Source organism: Panthera uncia (genome assembly GCF_023721935.1).
Source record: "Panthera uncia isolate 11264 chromosome B2 unlocalized genomic scaffold, Puncia_PCG_1.0 HiC_scaffold_24, whole genome shotgun sequence".
Classification (NCBI taxonomy): Eukaryota; Metazoa; Chordata; class Mammalia; order Carnivora; family Felidae; genus Panthera; species Panthera uncia.
The window spans coordinates 100,258,207-100,275,982 of NW_026057580.1; positions in this window are offsets into that span (position 1 = coordinate 100,258,207).

Below are 17,776 nucleotides of genomic sequence, written 5' to 3' on the forward strand. Positions count from 1 at the left end.
GATGATTTCAGGTCACTTTAGATTTTTTTAAAGAGATTTTCCACAGCGACTTGAGCTTTCAGTGTTTAGAAAGCATATGCTAACCTCTCTGTCTGGCATAATTTCCCCAGTTTTCTATTTACCACTTTTTGCTTTCTTTTAATTTTTATTTCCATGTACTTTTATTCCTCTATTTTCGCTGTCATCCCTTTTCTTTATATTTTTGTTGTGTACTGTAATAACCACGTATGTGTCATCCAGTCATTTCATTTATATCCTCCTTTTTACACCCAATAAAAGTGACTCTTGTTGCCATTTTGATTTCTTCTATTATTTGTGGAATGGATCTTATCCCTTTAAATATCTGTTTATGCCTTATGTGCAGTCATATTTTAATATGCTTCCTTCATTTGGAAGCTGATTTCTCAGCCAAAAATCATCTTAGAATCTTTAAATACCCGCCTCATCATTTGTTCAGAATTTAACATCAGCTCCAATGTTTGAGGCTCATGTTTCTCATGCCTTCCCATACTCCACTGCCAAGTTTAGTCGGTTCCATAACAAGAATGGACCGCCTTTCTTTTAAAAAATTATTTTGTAACAACTTTGGTGTTAATGACTGAACAAGGATTTCAATTCCATGTTGAAAAATGACTGAAACGAGGATTTCAATTCCATGTTTTCACTGTAATGAAGGAGAATGAGGGAATTAGATGGTTCCCATGCTTAATAGATGGTCTACTTCCTGGCAAACTAGCAAGTAAAAGCCTACTATCTATTATTCGTGAAACGTGTTTTATATCTTAATGCCACTAACATATGTCCTTGATATCACAGGACTTGTGCATTCAGATTTTTTTAAAAGTAAGTATAGATCAGGAAAACTGCTCTACTATTCAAATAATGTAAGATATCGGTTTGTTCTGAGGTTTTAGTCTGAAACATTTGGTGAACACATTCAACACCAATCACATTATTTCTCTGAATGCCTAATATTATCATGATTAAATGTTTTCCTGAACACAATGCAGTATTAGCTCTTACAGCATAATTGTTCAAAATCGGAAATATACACAGACATACCTTATACCAAAAATGCAGATACTTTTCATCTTGATGTACGTGCTTATTCACATTGTTTAGCTTCTTGTAAAAGTGTTTTCCTTTGGCTCGTTACTGCCTTTGTCAAATAACCTTGATAATGCTGTATAATAAATATTTTCTATTTATTAAATGTGTGCATTCCTTCTCCATACTTTGTAAGAGGTACAATAAGAGAAATAGACTGGTACGAAAAACAATTACAATGGTCTGATTTTGCTCACAACATGTCTGCCAGATGAAAGTTAGAGAACATCATGCAAGACCTACAGGCCAGGTGGGTGATAGAGAAGAGTACAGTTTGATGATGTGGAAGGTGGGAGGGAACAGAAACTCTAGATTGAAAATTAAATCCAGAATTTGAATATTCAGTTCTATGGCAGACATTGTCTTGCATTTTTTGATAGAATTGTGAGACTTGACAGACTCCTGGATCTCTAGCAGAGCTCTGGAAACAGAGGCATATGAAAGCTGCATCTTTGTTTCATTTGTGCCCCACAAGGCTCACACTCTAGAGGGACCTGGTTTCTTACTTTGGTGATACCTTCCTCTGTTCCCTTACATTTCAAGTTCTATTCCCTTTTATTTCAATAGAGACTTCACTGGTCTTCAAAACAAGTAACTCCCTGTTATTCACATCTTCTGCCGTAAGATACCTGCAAGATAAAGTATCTACCAAGGGTTGTCCAAGGGGAGAGCAATGATGGTACAAGGATCACATTCATGAGACTGCGATGTATTTAGATGGTAGGAGCAAGATATATACAGGAAAGTTGATGTTGAAGGAATCTCCAGAATCAGGGGCTGAGACACCAGGGATGTTCTTCACTGTATCTTGAGAATAGAATGAGAAATCATGAAATGGGAGCTTGATGTCTCAGAGAGAAAAGTCATAGGACAGAGAATGAGAAACAAAAGATGAAGAAGAAGGAGAAGGAGAAGGAGAAGGAGAAGGAGAAGAAGAAAGAAGAAGAAGAAGAAGAAGAAGAAGAAAGAGGAGGAGGGCGAGGAGGAAGAAAAGGAGGACGAGGAGGAGGAGAAGAAGAAAAAAGAAAAAGTTTCAGGTGTGTTGTCCAAAGATACCCTTAGATTGCCTGTTAGGTCATAAGGACCTCCTTTTAGAGAGTCCAGAAACTTCACCATAAGGAAGACATTTGAAGCAGTTGGGTCTGGGCTCCAGATAGCACAAATGATGTGTGAATAACTACCCCAATAATTTCCCAGAGACTATTTTGAGAGGGAATCACAGAGAAGGGAAACAACATGTTCATCCACTTACTCTGTGCCAGACATTTTGCTAGGTTCTTTACATTCTCATTTAATTGTCCCAGTACCACTGCTACAGGGATATTTTAGAATACTGAAGTAACTTGCCCAGAGTCTCTCAGCTAGCAAGTGGCCCATCAGGGATTTGAGCTCTGTCCTAAGCCAGCACGGAGCCTGTGAGTTCGTGTTCCTCTCTAGAGCTCAGGAGAGTGTGTAGGGGTTGGTCCCCCTTTCTCATTCCCACAGCATTTTACTCCCATCCGACTACATTATGGTTTGCATGTCTCTTTCCCTTAGTAGATTCTAAGTTCCTTTTTGTTTGAGATCCATTTTCTTCTTTCTGATTTGTGAGACTGTAGGGCAAAGCAGACATTCAGTAAATGTCGAAAAAAGGAAATGAGTGTTGTAACACCGTGTAGTTTTCCCAGCTTAGTTCTCTGAAGATTTATTCCAAGAGCCTTATGGGGTCCAGAGCTTTATATTTCCACCTACTGATCCTAACTCTGCCAACTGGAACAACACATGTTTTCATCATGAAGAACAAGCTCTCCTTTTGGCATCAAAAAGAGCTGTCCCACTGGGCAGAAGGTCTGCCTTTCTTGCGGAAGAGCATGGCAACACTCGGTGACCGTCCAGCCCGGCCAGAGGTCTGGCAAAGCAATAATAGGTGTGAGGAACAGCGTCCTCTGCAGGAGAGCTGCCGGTAACATAAGACTGCTGAAGCAAGGCGCCCATCATCCAAAGGGAAAGCATGGTCTGGAGGTTCCTTCTTTACAGAAGGACAGACCTTTAGACAAGGGGAAAGGCAAAACTAGCCACCGGGGCTTGCGGGGAACATGGGAGAAAGGGAGAGCCTAGTTTAGGGAGTCGAAGTAATGATGCTATTAAACCAGAAACTGGCTTGATTTTTCTCATGGTAGCTTGGGAAACAAGGCTTATAGATTAAGAAGAAGAAGAAGAAGAAGAAGAAGCTTAAGAATGAGCATAACAAACACTGAAAAGGAAAAGAATCATAGAATTATTGAGTTGGAAGTAAATTTAGAAGTCATTTAAAATACGCTATCACCCCTGTGATAGCGTGTCTGTGTCCTGTTCCTCTTGCTGTGTCAGAGGCAGGTGAGGAGTCACTTCTGGCGAAGGTGGGATAGGTGGAGGGAAGGGCTGGGGTACATGGCCTACTACCTGCACTTGTACAAAAAGAGAGCAGACAGCCCCACACACTAGGTGAGCGATGTTAACCCAGGAAGCTAGCCAGAGAACAGAACTAAGACACAAATCCGGGATGAAGGTATTGGAGGACCAGGAAAACAAGGGGGTAGAAGCAGCAAGGTGTGTGGAAGGCTGATAGTCTGATGGCATTCAAACCAAACTGCTGGTGACAGAAATGTACTCTCAGTGGGACTAAGGAGGCATATACATGTGTGCCCTGGGCTTATTTTAAGGAATGGGATGGATTCGGGTGAGTTTTGCCCTCTGCTAAAGTATTTCCAGGGACTAGGATCTTGCATTCGAAAAGGGAAAACTCTAATGATTAGAAAAGGTTTTGTTTCCCTGAACCCAAATTTTGCTTTTCTTTTACTCTTGCCCAGAGTTCCGCTCCTGGAAGACACTGAATAAATTTAGTGCACTGTGTCCATGACACCCCTTCAACCATTGAATAGTGATTATGCCATTAGTTAGTAGTTTATTCTCCAAGCCAAATAACTTCACTTCCTTTAACTGTTATCTTTATTATTAGGTTCCTAAACTCCTAATCAGGCCATGGTGATTTTTCCAATTGTTGCGTATCCTTTAAAAAATGTTGCATCCAGAACTAGACATAGTACTGCACTAATACTTTGATTCACTTTAACCATTGTTCCAGCATTGCTGCCTAAGATTCTGCTACTTTTGTCAGCGTCTTGCCACATTTTGAGCTCAGGCTTAGCTCAGAGGCAGCTATAACCCATAAGCCATTTTCTTATGAACTACAGGAAATGGATATGAATGTGAGTATCTTATTAGGATAGATTTACCCAGAAACAGACCCTGAGAAAACGATTTGAGTGAAAGTTGTATATTGGGGAAGTGATCCTTGGAAGCACCAATAGGAAAGTGGGGAGGCAAAGCAGCAAATGATATGCAGCCAATAAAGGGTGTGTTACCAGGCAGATTACCACTGTGGGACTCAGTCCTGCCGGAGACTCTGGGAGACAGTGGAGAGCATGCCTCATACTGGCCCTCATCCCCATGGGGGCTGTCAATTATCAATTCCTGTCATGGTTGGGGGCTACTGGGGAGGGAGGTGCCTGCTAATTCCAGTAACTACCAATGTGTCTCCTATGCAGGCTCCTGTCTCCAACGGAAGCCTTCAGGCAAAGACTTACAGATGTTGGCGGTTGGAAACCTGAGAGTTGGCCTGTGTGGGGAAGGTGAATATCGAGAGGGGGCAGGGCACTAGCAGTATCTGCTATAGATGGGAATATGGGAATAATAGATAGATAGATAGAGATAAACATACATACAGGCACAAATATCAGTACAGATAAAGATAAGAAAACAAAGAGCTGTAGAAGGCAAGGTAAAGCTGTCTTAAAGGGCTTGAAGTGAAAACAAGTGCTTCTAGACTCAGCCAAATAAATTCCTGTTTCTTTTAGCAAGGTAAAATCACAAAAGAATATTATTGATTGATTGATTGATTGATTTTAAACTGTACTTTTTAAAGATGATTTTATTTTATTTATTTATTTTTTTTTTTTTTTTTTTTTTTTTTTTAAAATTTTTTTATTTATTTCTGAGGGAGAGAAAAGAGAGAGGGGCAGAGAGAGAGGGGGGGAGAGAGAATCCCAAGCAGGCTTTGTGCTGACAGAGCCGACATGGGGCTCAAACTCAGGAACCATGAGATCATGACTTGAGCCAAAATCGAGAGTCAGACCCTTAACCAACTGAGCTGCCCAGGTGCCCCACAAAAAAAAATTAAAGTTCAGCTGTCCTTTAAATAAATTTGACGTTAGCCTCTGGATTATTTCTTTGCAACAATTTCTTAAATTGTGTCATTTTTCAATTAAAAAACCATGAAATTTGTAGTAGAAATTTAGAGATTTGAAAACAAATCTATAGTCATGTCATCCAAATATTGACATTACAGACATTTTGATTTTTTCTTGTAGTGATTCTCATGCCGGTAAGTTTGGTTTTAACAGAATTAGGTCATTTTTTATTTACAATATTTTCCTGCTTTTTAAATTTTGCATTATGACCTAAGCAAGGATTTCCACTTGATCAGAGTTGATCACTTGCTCTTGGAGCAAAGTTCCCTATCTCCATGGAATCAGGATCCAGGAACGCTTTGAGGAATAATTCATTCTGTGTTCTCAACTGAGAAGTTCAAACATGCAGCAGTTTCAAACATATAGCAGCATAGCTGATAAATGGGATGGTCCTGTGTAAGCCAGGTTGGCAGGAAATGACCTGAAAAGGGAAAACAAAGTCATGAGAAAAGAGAATGGAATCTGAGCAAGAATCACCAACAGGGCTTGGGCAGACAGGTAGTGATTAAGCCCTTGACAACCTCATGTACTCAGTGATGGAGAGGCTGTGGGGCTCAATGGCAAGAGTGGATTTCTAGGGATCTAACAAGTTTCCCAACTCCCACTCCCCCACCCCCACATGTAAAATTTAGAAGAAGCCACAAGAAGGGGCAGGGATCTCCCTGTAGGTCAGTAGGAAAGATAAACACTGTCAGATACAAAACAGTCATACCCGTTTTGGTATAGCTGAGCAGCAGGCCAACCTGGTGAAGGGTGCAGATGATATCAATAGCTGAGATCAGTAGCAGGGGATACTGGGCTCAAAGCACAGCAAGGGCGAGAGCCTCAGAGGATGTTAGAGGTCAAGAGTGGATCAGTGCCACCATGCTGGCAGTTCAAGCCAGGAATAGATGCGGAGGGATGGCTATGGAGAGATGCAAGAATCATTCATAAGGAAAAATGCTTGCAAGCCACAGCCAAAACAGATCACAAAGCAGCAGCTGAAACAGGAAGGCAGAGGTGCAGGCAAATTATATGAAAGGCAATGTTTTCAAAGACTCAACAGAACACTGTGTTTGTGTGCTATGTGGGGGATTAGGGCAAATAATTTTTTTAATGTTTCTTTTTTAAAAATTTTTTAATGTTTATTTATTTTTGAGAGACAGAGAGAAAGAGAGACAGAGTATGAGTGGGGGAGGGGCAGAGAGAGAGGGAGACACAGAATCTGAAGCAGGCTCCAGGCTCCGCGCTGTCAGCACAGAGCCTGACTCGGGGCTTGAACTCACTAACTGGGAGATCATGAAGTGAGCCAAATTGCGCCTTATCAACTGAGCCACCCAGGTGCATAAATCATTAAAATATGCTAAAATTCACATGCTGAATATTCACATGCTAAAAGCATTCAAAGCATTTCTTACTGATATTAACAAAAATACTCCATAAACTTCATTGTATGGATATCTTGTAATTGTCTTTAATCACACTTATTGTTAGACACTTAGACTGTTTAAAATTTTTCAAATCCTATAAATAGGATGAGGAATTATGCCACAACAAAGATTTACCCTCTGTATATTTCTTCAGGTTGGTTTCTAAGATTATGTTAGTAGTTATTGGGTAATAATTATTATTTATTCCCTGAATTTTATATTTCATGCCACATTTAACTTTGTAACATCCTTTGAGGTAGGGTTTCTTCTCATTTTACAGATGAGAAAACTGAGGTTCAAAAAAATCAAGTAACTTGCCTAAGATCACAAAGTTAGTGGGATGTAAAGCTGTATGTACTACACTCCCTGGGCTCCAAAGCCCATACTCTGAACAGATATGCCCAAATTCGAAAGACCCCCAAGAACAAACCACCAGAGTCCAGAGTCAAAGCCAAGTGGCAAGGGTCATTTATTGCAGGTTCGAACCCGGACCTCCGCGCACTCGTTACCGGTGACACTAAGAGGTCCCGAGTGAGGATCTTACAGCTTCTTTTATAGACCAGGCACAAACAAGTTAGGGATTTTTCGAGGTTACAGAGCTGTTATTGGTTGACATTTAAATTTGAACACTCAGCAGAACTTGATCGGTTCCCGCCTTTTTTTCAAACCACTCAGCAGAACTTGATTGGTTCCCGCCTTTAGTCCAGACCACAACCGGGCACACCCTGGCTGGTTCCGGGAAAGGGGTCGGGGAGGAGGGTCTTTGCAGTTGTGAGTACACCTGGTAATTTTTCTCTTAGTCTCTCATGAACCACCACACTGTGCGGAAAATTACGCTGATGCTATTTTCAAAATAGTATGATAGGGAAAGATAGGATTCAGTAGGCAGAGAAGAAGAGTCCGGGGCTTAAAAGTACCTGGGTGGAGGAAAAACACATATTTTAAAACATTTCTTCTGGGAATGTCTGACCTGGAGCAAACTCCCTCAAGCATAAAGTTCCTCTTAAGAATGCAACAGACACTACCTACTCCCCTCAGGTTTTCCTCAGAAATTTGACCAACAGAGACCTGACTAATAATTACTAGTCGGCCATAAGATGTCGGACCCATAGGAAGGGTATGGCCATAAACCATCCCTCATATGATAAAAATGAGCCAATCAAAAAAAGGAATGACTACGCATTTAGAGGTACCTAGCCAGTGAGAGTGGAACCTGAGAAGGAACAAGGGGGAGGGAAGGAAGCCTACCAAAAGTCTATAAAACAAAGCTCCTAGCCTACAGTCCTGGCCATTTACTTTTGAATGCCCCCTCTCTGTAAAGACAGCTTTCATACTTTTCTTTCTTACTGATCTTCTCCTCTAATAAACTTTGGCCTGCGGCTCATTTTATTTTGTGTTCACCTCTGCATTCTTCAAAGCATGGAGACAACAAACCTTGGATATGGCGGTAAAAAAATCCCGCAACAATAGGACCCTGAAAACCGTTCTATAAGCTCTTTACACAAACTAGCATACTTAGTCTGAGTAGCAAAATAATAGAATTGTAGGCAGAAAGAGTTAGGGGTCCCCAGAAAAAGAAAAATGAGACAAAGCTTTCCTGCCACAAGAGAAGTCAGTTTTAGGCCCCCAGCTATTTTCTTTGATCTATGCCCTACTTCCTTGATGTATGCATATCCTACGGAACTTTCCAAAAGGTATCAGAATTACAAAGAAATGCAAAAACCTTAGCGGTCAAGGGTTTTAAGGGAACAAAGGGAATGCAAAAACTAACAGTCTCTGAGGCCAGGAAATAGCTTAACCACATTGGAGACAATAAATCAGTGGTAAAACTCCCTGTGCTATATCAAAAGTAAGCAAGGCCTTGCTTTCCTTACCCGAGTAGTGAGCCCGAGACCCCAACCAGTTTAGGTGAGCTCTGGCTCTCAGATCATGCCCATACTACCTTCCCCTTGTCCAACAGTTACTTCTGTTCCATTATAATGTGAAAGTCTCCACCTGAAAGATGAGTACAACTTCATTAATATACATAGAATACATACTTAGGCGTGTTTCCTCAGTAAGGCTGTGCAACTTTATGCCCACTTTTACATGTAATGACAAAGCTCCTCTTTCTGAATATTCATTCTCACTCTAAATAAAAAGAACCCAGGGGCACCCGGGGAAGCAGTCATTGAGGGTCTGACTTCTGCTCAGGTCATGGTCTTGTGGTTAGTGAATTCGATCCCCGCCTTGGGCTCTGTGCTGACAGCTCAGAGTCTGGAGCCGTCATCAGATTCTCTCTCTCTCTCTCTCTGTCTCTCTCTCTCTGCCCCTCCTCCGCTTGGCGCTCTCTCTCTCAAAAATAAATAAATGTTAAAAAAAAAAAAAAAAAAAAAACCTTTAAAAAAAGAAAAACACTCATCCCTGCTCAGGGAGTCATGGCTTTGGAAGTTATTCTCTGTCATCTCCTGACTTGCTACAAATAAAGTTTCTTTATGACAATGCTCGAGTAATTTACCTGTAACTTACCAAGGAGCAGACTCACGATTTTTCCATTACAAAATCACTAGTTGGGAGCTGGCTATAAATGTCTCCCAACGGGCATTCTCTATGGAGAGAATCCATTGTTACAGAAGTTTGCCAAATCCACAAGCAGAATCATCACCCCATATTGACTCACAATGAAAAGCTACCAACAGGAGAAAAAAAAATTCTAACTCAAAATCATTGTTTAATTGTAGTAATTTACAAAAACACTAGAAAAATACTTGAAGTAAAAAAATATTTATAGTAATTACTGTATTTGTAAGACAGCAAATATTGCCACCCCAAGATATGCCTCTTGGCATGGTGATTATTTCAAGCTGAATTTTTAAGGAAATACAAACACAGGAGAAGCTCTGAAATGCAAGTAGAAGTTACCCTTTTGTAAGAAATATTTACATTTGGGAAATCTCCATTTGTAAGAGTGTTGGGGAGGAAAATTTCTTCTCTACCCTTAGAAGTGTTTCTAGCCGGTCTAAGAATCAAATTAACACGGGACAGATTAACAGGAGAAAATCAAACAAAAGTTCAATAACATGCATACCTCCTGCATGGTGGAGAGGGAGACCCAGAAAAACTGAGTAATTCCCCAAATGGCCAAAGACAATCACCTTAAATATCATCCTCAGCCAAAGACAAAAGCAGATATTGGGTGTGGGGAATCAGTTATGGGAGGTGTTGAGGAAAAGCACAGTAAACAAAGGTAAGGTTGTTATGCAGACTTAAGTAGTTGTCTTTTCCATTGTTAAGTCTTTCTAGAGAGTTAGAATTATTCCCCCTTCTTCCTTGTACAGTGAAGCAGACAGCCTTACAAATGGAGATTTCCCTTATGTATGTAAATTTATCTTTACAAAAGGATAACTTTTACTTGGATTTCAGAGCTTCACCTACATTTGAAGTTTCTTAAAAATAACCAGCCTAAAATAACCAATATACCAAACGGGGATATCTGGGGGTGGCAAAATTCGCTCCCCTACATATTTATTAATTAACACACATATTAATTAATATGCCATTCTAAAGTAACATGTTTCCTGGGAATTTCTCTTAAAAGGTCACTTTTTGGGGCGCCTGGGTGGCTCAGTCGGTTGAGCGTCCGACTTCGGCTCAGGTCACGATCTCGCCGTCTGTGGGTTCGAGCCCCGCGTCGGGCTCTGTGCTGATGGCTCAGAGCCTGGAGCCTGCTTCCGATTCTGTGTCTCCCTCTCTCTGACCCTCCCCTGTTCATGCTCTGTCTCTCCCTGTCTCAAAAATAAATAAGCGTTAAAAAAAAATTAAAAAAAAAAAAGTCACTTTTTTTTAAAGTAGGTCATTACTACTTCCAGAATGTTCACTGAAAGAAATTTAAAGTTAAAAGCAAAATTAGAGAAAGAACGACTCCTCTCCTCAAAAATGTGAAAACTTTCATAAGTGGATATAGAGTTAGTCAGCTAAATTACTAATAAGTACCACCCAACAATTACAAACTTGAGATCAACATTGGTTATCACTAAAATTTTAACATGTTGGCTACTTTCTTGAAATAAACTCAGTTGTCATTTTTATTATTTTTAAAAATTTTATTTGAGAGAGAGACCAAATGGGGGAGGGGCTGAGGGAGAGGAGGAGAGAGAATCCTTAGCTGGCTCTGTGCTCAGTGGGGAGCCCAGTGCAGGGCCTGACGCCAGGACCCTGTGATCATGACCTGAACTAAAACTGAGAGTTCAGACACTCAACTGACTGAACCACCCAAGCACCCCATCAGTTGTCATTTGAATAGACTAACCTCACACTCAACAGATCCAATGTATCTAAATGTCTCTTTCACTGGAGCGAGCCTCTGATTTCAGTGCAAATTGCAATATATTTTAAAGAACCCTTAACTGGAAATTTTTAGCTATATTCAAAATTAGGTGGTTGTGGTAAATCACTTAACTCCTTTAAGCCCCGACATTTTTATCCCTCATACAATGAGTTTGGGTGATACAAAATAATAATAAATGTATTAGACTTATTATATGTCTCTATGCCCCCAGTATCCTTGATGTTTAATCCTTACAACTGTGTGAAGGAGGTGTGAAGTTTGCATTAATCAGGATATGCTAGGTTGTGTTCAGTATCAGGAGAGAAGGAAAGGAGGAGGGAAGGAAGGAAGGAAGGAAGGAAGAGAGGAAGGGAGGAAGGGAGGGAGGGAGGAAGGAAGGAAGGGAGGGAGGGAGGGAGGAGGAAAGGGGGAGGGAAGGAGGGAGGCAGGAGAGGTAAGGGGAGGAGAGGGGAGGGAAGAAGGAGAAAAAAGAGGAGAAAGGGAGAATAGGAGAGAGGACTACAATCTTGTAAGCAAACCAGAGTCTGTGTGCCCATGCACACTGAGTTTGGCAATGAAGAAATATAGGCTATTTATTCATGTGGTGCCATCCAGGAGAACAGGAAGCTAATGCTCAAAATCTCAAACTGCCTGGCGACTTACAAGTGAGGGTTTTTAAAGGCAAAAATTAGGGTCTGGGTGGAGTGGCATTCAGTGACTGGGGGAGAATGAGATCATGTTCTTGAGATGTTATCTTCTGTTCTTTGACTCCAGTGTGTCTGGTCTTAAGGACACCTGTTTCACTTCAGGGACTGCAACTCTACAAAACAACTCTCTTCAATGTCAGTGAATTAATAAAACAGATATTCGGGCAATACATCCTGTGACTCCTATCCATAGTAATTTGTTAGATTTATTTATTTTTATTTTTTTCAATGTTTATTTATTTTTGAGAGAGAGAGAGAGAGAGAAAAAGAGAGAGAGAATGCACATAGGCACACAGGTGGGAGGAGGAGAGAGGTCAGAGAGAATCCCAAGCAGGCTTTGTGCTGTCAGCACAGACAGGGGTTTGATCTCATGAACCATGAGATCATGACCTAAGATGAAATCAAGAGTCCGACACTTAACCGAGCCACCCAAGCACTCCAGTAATTTATTACACTTAAATGATTGTGTAAGTATTCTCTTTTTTCACTACAATTATCCTATATAACACATATCTAAAATTCCACCATACTGGTCAATAGTGGTCTACAGGCAGTTTAACAAATCCAACCTACATTCCATTTTCCCCTAGTATTGTTCCCAGATGTCTTCAATCTCAGTGTCTTATAACATTTATATCATGCTCATGTGAAATCACATTCAGGTTAGGCCACTCTCTTTCATCCCTGTAGCAAGCCCCCCATGGAACATGCGGTCTCCAAGTGACTGCAGTAAGGGAAATGTATGAGCTGGAGATTTGGGTAGGATGTTTGTAGGAGTCAGACTGAAAGTGAATGGTCAGTCGTGTGACCCCTGAAATCTAACTGCAAGGGAGGTTGGGAAATGATAATTCCTAAAGGTGCAAATGGTGAACATGTTTCGTGGTCGCTGCCACAGTTATTACCCTCAATCTATAGATAAGAAAACTGGGCTTGGATGGACAAGTAGCTTGCCTCGGGTCACACAGCTCATAAGTATGACAGAATTCAAAGGATCATCAGAATCCAAAGCTTACGTTACTGACACTAAACCATCCAAACCTCTACTAAAACTGAGTAGCCAACTAATGTCAATCTTCTGTGACCATCTCAGGTGACCTCAAGGAGGAATCAAAACCAGGAAGAACCAGAAAACCGGTTAACCAGAGGCTTGCAAGTGTAGGGTCAGAGGGCAGGTCGCCCCCAAGTGGCCCATTCTGGCGTGAAGATTATTTTGAGCTGAAGACAATCGAGAACCTGCAGGCTTCATTAAGAGAAATGTTTGCCTGTCCTTTAATTACACAGAAGAACCTAAATTAAAGGTCTTCCCCAGAATAATGGGTATTTCCAAAGATAAATTTTATATGGGTGACCCATCTGTCTGGTAGGGCAAACTTCTAATTATCAAGCATCTTTGTTTCTTGCTACTGCCCCGTGAAGAAGTGCACTCCTTTCCTCTAAAGTCCCAAACTGCTGCCCCCTTCTCCTTGCTACAGAATGACATATATACTTCATTTTGCCTGACTGTCTTTGGAATTTCCATGTCTATGTAGATTCTCCATATATACACTGTTAATCTATGTCATACCAATTTGATTCCTAGTCCAGCTAGAAGGACCCTTAAAGGGAACAGGAATTCTGCCCCCTAACACAAGCAATATTTTTTTTGAATTATTAAAAAACTTTTTTTAATGTTTATTTATTTTTGAGAGGCAGAGAGAGACAGAGCATGCGCAGGGGAGGGACAGAGAGAGAGGGCGACACAGAATCTGAGGCAGACTCCAGGCTCTGAGCTGTCAGCACAGAGCCTGATGTGGGGCCCGAACTCGTGAACCAGGAGATCATGACCTGAGCCGAAGTCAGAGGCTTAACCGACTGAACCACCCAGGTGCCCCCACAATATTTTAAACCATCAGATGTGATAGAAACATAACATGGTAAGATGACCTAAGGGTCTTTCTCGTGTCCATGTGGCAATCAGTAAATCTTAATTTTAACAACGGTAATAGATTATACTTTATGACACATATTATTTGGAGAGCTGCTTGAGAGCACATATACCTCTTTCCCGTTTTGTGAATATAATCTCCTGCAGCTAACAAGCTTTGGAGCAATCTGAAAGGCTGTCTCCCAGGCTAGAGTCCTCAGTAAGACAATGAATAAAGCATTTACTAACCTACTTTAAGGCTGATTTTCTTTCAGTTGACACGTTCTCTTGTATCTTTGGCACATTCACCACCTTGCCTACACCCAGAAGACAGAGTGCTTGCTAGTGTAGATTTTTTCATATGTTTTCTCTTTTTTCCCCCAGTTTTTCACTACAATGCATTATCTGCTTTCATGTAGCCATGTTCACTAACACGTAACAGAAACTTTTAGCACAGTTTTGTGACCAATCTTTTTGTCAAAATCTAGTCTAATGGCAAAGAGTGCCTCCAGGCCTTCAGGGAAGGTTCTGTCACCCCAAGTAGCTAGATGTGACTTAAAATGACCTTAATCCTTCCGTAATAAGATATTTAATTTACCGTAAGTAGTGGTGATGGGGGCAGGCACTTTTAAATCATTGAAAACGTCATTAAACTTCCTAAGTTTCTTGTAAGTTTTAGTCAAACGCCAATTAATTTCTCTCCTTACCACCCCACTTGTTAAATAACCAGTTAAAGCATAATGAGATACAGAGGGGGTGAAATGCATACCTCCGCAGGATTACTGCAGAACCCTAGTGATACAATGAAACACTTTTCTAGAAGGGAGGACCCCTATCAGTGAGCAGGTTTTGTGCTTAACCTGACTTGATGAAATACATTCCACTTCTCCTATAGAAATAGACATCATTTGTCACTTGATTAGATCTGATTTATTTCAACTGTAAAAAGCATACTCTTAATGGAGAGAGGGGCTGCAACCTTCTCAGCAAAAGGGAGGCTCAGAGGTGCAGAGCTGAGACCCAGAAAGATGGAAGTTTACGGAGGAGTTCTGACCAGTGACCCACATTAGCAGTGCCTACTGAGCCCCAGAAGTTGACGTGACCATTCCAATATACAAGTGGGTTGCAATTCATGGCATTATTTATATTCACTTTTCTGATCAGGTTCTCTGCTGTGGTGGATTTTCAGAGAATTTGCGCCCAGAGGTGGTAAAATACTGATCAAATGATTGTTCTTTCAGCTTGTTTAGCTTCAGAAAGACTGTTAATCCTCACTGCTCCTTTTACCCCCAGGTCTGAATCTCTAGATCTGAGGTCTGAAACCCCAGAGACTCTAAATACTGCTGGATGTGGGAAACAAAGGCAAAAGAAAAAATCACATTTCCTGACAGCTTACAGCCCATTGACAAATCCTTGAGACAGGCAGAGTGACCTCCCTCCAGGAGCTCAGCTGCCTAGATCATGACACTTTGCTAACTGCAAAAGGCAATCTTAGCCCAATCCCCACCCCCACCCAGGATCCTGGGAGTCCACATTAACATATAAAAATTCCTTTGGAAACTTTGTTTATCTCTACTCCCCAAATATATGTTGGCACCCATCCTCCTGTTATGCCCAGAATTTGTGATCCCCAAAGACCACTAAGGAGCCGAGTCCGATGCAAAAGCAAAAGAACCTTTATTCGAGCTAGCTCGAGCTCAATCCCCTACCTGCACCGACACAGCGGTGAGATACCAGGGAGAGAGAGCGAGTTTCAAAAGCACAAAGGTTTTATAGGGGTCTAGGGGCAGTTGGTGAGGTAATGGCTGTGGCCTCAGCCGATTGGCTGGGGAAGGGTCGTGGCCTCGGCCGATTGGCTGGGGAAGGGTCGGAGTCCTGTTACGCAGGTCGCTGGGCGTGTTTTGATCAGGAAGTTTGAACGGGTGAGCGGGAGGTTACTCAAGGGGAGGAGGCGCGGTCTGAGGTTTCTGCGATTTTCCCGGAAAAGGGGTCATGTCGGGGACATAGTCACTCAAGGTGGAGGACACAAAACAAGATGGAGTCGGCCGGCGTAGGCCCGCCCTTTCACCTCCAAGCATATGGCCCACTGACAGACATATGAAGGGTCTCATAACTGACCTTTTTCTCACAATAGCAAGGCCCCTCAAGGTCCTGGAAATCTTGTTTCTAAAATTCCTTAGAGACTTACGCTATCCCTGACCCCCTCACAATTTGAAAGTATATAATGAGTCACCCGTCACAACCCCAGTGCAGCTTGTTCTGCCCGCGGGTCCTGTCCCCCTGTGCTTTTTTTTTAATTAATTAATTGATTAATTAATTAATTTACTTATTGAGAAAGAGAGAGAGACAGAGCACGAGCTTCGGAGGGGCAGACAGAGAGGGAGACAGAATCCGAAGCAAGGTCTGGAACTTGTGAACCTCAAGATTGAACTTGTGAACCTCAAGATCATGACCTGGGCCTAAGTCAGATGCTCAACCGACTGAGCCACCCAGGGGCCCCTCCCCATGCTTTAATAAAACCACCTTTTGGCATGGAAGATGTCTCAAGAATTCTTTCTTGGCCATTGGCTCTGAACGCCAACAATTTCCACATCACTATCCACCTTCCCTTTTCTACTCAACTATTCTGTATTTGCCTTAAAATAAAGGCCACACTAATGGGAAAATATGCCCTCATGGAAGATTTAGTTTTGCCTGATTATCATCTTGCTGTTTACCATTTCTGTTGGCATAGGCAGGGAAAAAACTGAATGACAAATTTAATTTTCTTTGGCTCTTCTGTATGTTAAAATAATACTGCAGAGCATTATGTATAAAGTATAAAGCAGTTTCACTTTGAATCAAAAGTATCTATATTTCTCTTCTTTAAAGTCAACATAAATATGAGACAGGCTTTAATTTTATCTCCAAAAATATTTATCAAAAGCTTAAGAAACACCATCTCTGTGTATTTAACCTAAAATAAAAATATTTCCAAGCTGATTATCCTTAAGCTACTGCCTAGAAAGATTCCTAAACCACTACTGAATATTAAAAATGAACTTTATCCCCACTGCCGAGTGAGTTAAAGGAAAGAGAGGAAAGTGTTTTTCACATTTTGTAAATCAAAGGATCGCTTAAGATATTTTTGGAAATAAAGCTGGAAATATTGGTGAATTTAATTTTTTTACCAAATACTTTGTCTTTCCCTTTATGTTCAAAAATAAAGTTAGAAAGTGGTATTTATCCATGTACCAGTGTCCACTTTGGCTAACTGCTCGGAGAATTGTTTCAGGTTCTTCCAGAGATCTTAAATAAAGTGCCAGTCGCTACTTTGTTGACTCACCGGGCTAAAAGCAATAATGAGTTTCTTCTTTTCCTAAGACGTTCATGGTACAAATGGGTATCACAGTATTTTACATATTTAGTAGTTTGCTGCTGGGAATCAGGGGTCAGGATATGAACCTCACCATCTCATGAGTTTTGACTGTGCTTCTCGTAAACCCTCCTTGTTGAAAACATACAACCAGCATCATCAGGGCTTTCCAAGCCTGAAGTTTTAGATAAAGCAGTTAATATAACAAAAGTGAAAAACATAGTGGAGTCCTTCTAAGGTTGTGTTTCTTAACTGGGCTGCACGGTGGAAGTACCTAGAAAGCTTAAAAATAAACAAAACACATGAAATCCTAATCTCCTAGAGCTTCTACTGTGTGGCCAGGTGTGAGAATCATTGCCTTAAGAGTATAGGTATAACCACTGGATCAAATTTTAAAAAAGGAAGAAGTAATCCTTGAGAGTTGTAGAAAAGTCTAGGTAAAAAATAAAATGCTCCTCCCTATAATCCTAGCTCACATTTTGTATAATAAACTAATAGCTCATCCCTCCTGGCCTATGAAACTCCCATAAGAAGCCAGCAAGTTGAGGAAGAAAAGTTACACTAAATAACCTTAAACAGCAACCTTTAAGGGCATGAAGAACTTTCTTGTCTTCATTGCTTTTCAACTTCATCTGGAACTAGTCTACTCCAATAGGAGCTGGGTTTAGACTGAATACCCAGTGAGGCAGGATGGGAATCGAGGGGTAGCGCTGGAAGATGA